The sequence below is a fragment of the Sinocyclocheilus anshuiensis genome, unplaced genomic scaffold, assembly GCF_001515605.1.
Source record: "Sinocyclocheilus anshuiensis isolate Anshui unplaced genomic scaffold, SAMN03320099.WGS_v1.1 scaffold822, whole genome shotgun sequence".
Lineage (NCBI taxonomy): Eukaryota > Metazoa > Chordata > Actinopteri > Cypriniformes > Cyprinidae > Sinocyclocheilus > Sinocyclocheilus anshuiensis.
In genome coordinates, this window is record NW_015539892.1 from 1,267,159 (window position 1) to 1,272,603 (window position 5,445).

Sequence of the window (5,445 nt, forward strand, 5' to 3'; positions counted from 1 at the left end):
CAATCATAAAAGTACAATGTATATTTAAAAGCATACGTCCAGTTTTGTGTGAGTGAAGGAAATCCGCTTGCGAGTGGAGAGAAAGATCACACTATAGAAACCGCCTAAAATTAAGTATAAAGAAGAGAAGAAAGCGGCCCTAGGCAGCTGCCTACACATGCCAGGATCCGCCACTGCCAGATGCAGTTAAAAATTTACTAAAAACAAGCCTATCGCAAGACATCTGGTAGGGGGGGCACCTGGGGTGGCCAGCCAAATTTCAGGGGGGGCCAGTGCCACCCCTGGCCACCACGTAGACACGCCCCTGATTAAAATACAATTATAATCACAACTGAGAATAATGAGAATTATCTAGACATGTTACAGTAATGGGAATTTGAGGTGAAAATGTTTTTAATTGTCATTAAATAATGTCACAATAGTAAAAAATAGCCCAAAATAGGCCTTTTTTTAATTAAAATACTTAGATTTTGGGTTGAAACGTGACCTAGACATGCTCTTGACAGCTTTTCTGAATCAAAACACAAGTATTATGGAAAAATATGGCCTTTTGTACATAACAGGCAGCATACAGAATGTGAAACAACACATTAGACTTTATGGAGCGCTATCACCAATGCATGTTCATTTCAGGTCGAGTACAGTATGTTTAGGTATCAAAAGTGAACAGCACCGGCGTCAAATCTCCTGTGATTCATTGCTAGAAGGAGGCCACAATTCCACTTTTAAGAGATATGCGAGCCATCCATTATCAATTACAATCTATCCTAGGCTTGGTCAAAGATGCCTGAGGGGACATTTTACTACCAAGAAGTAAAACATCAATTTGCCATTAGACTCAGCCTGTCCACTTCATTCATCCTTGTATTATTAGTTTAAAAATGAAGTCCATCTCTCCTGCCTTAAAAAAAAAACAAAAAAAAAACATGCTTTACACAATCTCTGAAAGATAAAAAAAAAGCATAGCTTATGAGCTTGCAAGCATTTTTGATGCCACAGAAATAATTCATGGTGCCTGAAAGACATGTAAAATGCTGCAATTCATGAGACATCATCGCCTGACTTAAGTGCTGGTGTTAGTGGCTTAAATATGAATGATCAAAAGAAGTTGAGGTATAAGCAGTTTTGTCTTTTCTTGTGAACACAGAATGTGTTCGTGTGTAACTAGAGTGCAGACATCTACAATCATCACAAATTGAATTCCTGAGTCCTCTGATGCTTAAAATGTACAATTCTAGTGCCCTAGAGTCTGTTCAAAACCTTATTGAGCTGCTTCCCTAAACAGCTGAATATTTACTCAAAATTCAACATAATATACTTGAAAACAGAAAATGTGCACTGCCTGTATGTATTGATATGGCTGACCTTTCAGTCATATCAACAGAAAATTGAAAAATTGAACAGAAAATTGGACATGGATAACATTATGTTAGTCACAAAATAAACAAATATCCAACATCAGGATCGTGTGCCATTAGGGATTGAATTTAGAATGCCTTTAAAATTCTAATTCAACTACTAAATTTATTTAAGGTGGATAACAGGATGCAGAATTGCAATTTGAAATGATAGCAAAAAATGAATTGAAATACAATAAATATGATTTATTTCTTAAATTATTTAATTATTTATTATATTTAAAAATGTAACTAATTTTTAACCACAAAAGCTTTTTATTTAATTATTTATTACATTTTAAACTACAAAAGCAAAGTTTGTCAAGATAACAAGTTTTATATTGTTTTGACAAAACAACAAAATGATGGCCAATTCAAATTCACATTCATGAACTGAACATTTAAATCTGAATTTTGCACAACATTGCATAATATACTAGTCTTTCACTAGTACAGAACGGTACAACTACTTTTAAAAGGTACTAAAAATATTTCATCCAATATGTGCATGCAATATGTATTTTTGTGTTTCTTAGTTTGGATTTGCTAACTCAGCAACACATAAACATAAACTCTAAATGACTATCTTAAAAGGTAGCTGCCTATATAGATAGCAGACAGCGAAGCAGGTCAGTAGGTTTTCAAACCAACCACAGTCTGAGCTATTTCTGTGAATCCAGACTTGAGGAACTCTTTAAATTTGCATATAACTTCCACCGCTATGACTCCTACACATCAGAAAAATGACAAAAAAGCACAAGCTATTATTGTAATATTCAAGCCCCAAGTTCCTGCCTTATGAATAGCAGAAGTGCCTTTCCTCCATCGACTGTGGAAGATGAACACCTACTAAGGCCATTCATGGCTAACCTTTTGATTCCCGCTCTTTTAATAGCGAGATCTATCATTAAGTTTCAGTTCACGCTGCTCCAGAGAGTGACGCATTAACAATGGTGCTGTCAGGCTCTCCTTTACAATCCATGGTAATTAGAGCTTATTGATTTAGCTGGTGGTTTTAACCACTATTGTATTTCTGACTGTGGCTTTTATAGGCAATATGCCGCCCACTCTAAGGTCCCGGTTATCACCTATGCCCTTGTGAACAATCAAACGGGTTAAAAAACAAATGAGAAACTCCTAGCTTTAGGTTAATATGCATTTAGACGTGGTCAACTTCATCAGCTATTTGAGGAAAGCAGCATGAGTGCAAACTCTAACTATGCCATGAAAAACAGGAATAGCTTGTCACAGTGGGGTTCGAGTGTGATCTATAGTTATTCACTATTGTCCTTCAAATGTTACACAATGTGCAAATTAGTAAATGATTTTCAAGAAATTTTCATCAGTTCTCAAAGTAGTAATCCATGTTTTTTTGGATGTTAAAATACTTTCTCCGGTCGTGGTTTAATGCAGAGATTGCATACAAAACACACACACACACACACACACACACACACACACACACACACACACACACACAGAGAAAATGATTGCATCCCCTGATGGTGTATTTGATTTTAGCACTTAGTTGAATTATGCAAATGAGGTAATTGTGCAATGACAGTTTCTCATCTTGTAGGCCGGTTCTGAGTGTTTGGTTTTGGAGGATGCAGCAGACTCTCCCATTCTGTCATACTTTACTAGGACTTACAACATCAGTATATACACTTACATTGGCTCTTTGAATTGCAGAAAGTGTGCTTAACTACAGCACGTGTCTGGATATGTGCCTAGCTATAATGCTCTTCTCCATCATTTGATGAATTACTGCTGTCATGACCACTAGAAAATCTACATAAACATTTTAGAATAAAATTCTGTTTACCTCCAGGTTTTCTGTGGTCAATAAAATCACGTTAATTAATATCAGACACATAGTCCCAATGTTTGTGAAGCACCTCTGCATACTGCAGAAAGCAGTTGTACTTGGCAAGAAAAACAAAAAACAAAACTTGTCACTTGCTTACATTCTCAAACTAATATATGATATGAATGTAGCATACTGTATTTAGTATGGCCAATGGCCCATATAATGCCCATAATAATAATATATTATAAATAATTAAATTTAATAATGTAAAAAGAGCATATAACCCACATTTCACACAATATTTGATAAAAAAAATATGTAAATGTTTTAAAAACAGAAACAGTTCATTATTAAATACCTATAAGGCCAATATAATGCCATATATTATAATTTATTCAGTTTAATAATGCAAAATGAGACATGCATATAACATGCATAACCCTATTTCATAAAATATTTGCTGAAAATGGTCAATTATTAAAAAAAAAAAAAGATGGCAATAATGGCAATATAATATAAATAATTAAATTTAATAATGAAAAATGAAACATGCATAAACTTATTTGACACAATATTTGATGAAAATTCACAAAAAAATTTTAACACTACATTTTTTTTAATGTTTAAATATCCAATAAAATGCCAATATATTATAAATAATTTAATAATTCAAAATCAAGCATACATCAAAATTCTGATATTAAATTATCTTATTTCATACATTTAGTAAAAATTCACTAAAATATTTTTTAAAAGAGAAAGAGCTTATGAAATAGCTAGGGATGTAACGATTCACTCAACTCACATTTCGATTCGATTCACGATTTTGATTTCACGATTCGATTCGATTCATGATTTTTTTTTTTAACAAAATTAGATTTAAGACAAATTATAAATTAAATGTGTCTTTTTATTATTGCTTGGACAAAATACTGTACGTTTCTTTGTGAAATTGAAATATAACACTATAATAATGAAATTTTCATCAGTTCTCAAAGTAGTAATCCATGTTTTTTTGGATGTTAAAATACTTTCTCCGGTCGTGGTTTAATGCAGAGATTGCATACAAAACACACACACACACACACACACACACACACACAGAGACAATGATTGCATCCCCTGATGGTGTATTTGATTTTAGCACTTAGTTGAATTATGCAAATGAGGTAATTGTGCAATGACAGTTTCTCATCTTGTAGGCCGGTTCTGAGTGTTTGGTTTTGGAGGATGCAGCAGACTCTCCCATTCTGTCATACTTTACTAGGACTTACAACATCAGTATATACACTTACATTGGCTCTTTGAATTGCAGAAAGTGTGCTTAACTACAGCACGTGTCTGGATATGTGCCTAGCTATAATGCTCTTCTCCATCATTTGATGAATTACTGCTGTCATGACCACTAGAAAATCTACATAAACATTTTTGAATAAAATTCTGTTTACCTCCAGGTTTTCTGTGGTCAATAAAATCACGTTAATTAATATCAGACACATAGTCCCAATGTTTGTGAAGCACCTCTGCATACTGCAGAAAGCAGTTGTACTTGGCAAGAAAAACAAAAAACAAAACTTGTCACTTGCTTACATTCTCAAACTAATATATGATATGAATGTAGCATACTGTATTTAGTATGGCCAATGGCCCATATAATGCCCATAATAATAATATATTATAAATAATTCAATTTAATAATGTAAAAAGAGCATATAACCCACATTTCACACAATATTTGATAAAAAAAATATGTAAATGTTTTAAAAACAGAAACAGTTCATTATTAAATACCTATAAGGCCAATATAATGCCATATATTATAATTTATTCAGTTTAATAATGCAAAATGAGACATGCATATAACATGCATAACCCTATTTCATAAAATATTTGCTGAAAATGGTCAATTATTAAAAAAAAAAAAAGATGGCAATAATGGCAATATAATATAAATAATTAAATTTAATAATGAAAAATGAAACATGCATAAACTTATTTGACACAATATTTGATGAAAATTCACAAAAAAATTTTAACACTACATTTTTTTTAATGTTTAAATATCCAATAAAATGCCAATATATTATAAATAATTTAATAATTCAAAATCAAGCATACATCAAAATTCTGATATTAAATTATCTTATTTCATACATTTAGTAAAAATTCACTAAAATATTTTTTAAAAGAGAAAGAGCTTATGAAATAGCTAGGGATGTAACGATTCACTCAACTCAC

At 32.2% G+C, this 5,445-nt stretch overlaps 1 protein-coding gene across 5 annotated transcripts in view; it reads right to left on the bottom strand.

The window, feature by feature from the left end:
• LOC107685823 (receptor-type tyrosine-protein phosphatase T-like) overlaps positions 1-5,445 on the bottom strand; it is a 116,591-nt gene that overhangs the window by 65,435 nt on the left and 45,711 nt on the right. The window lies entirely within an intron of this gene.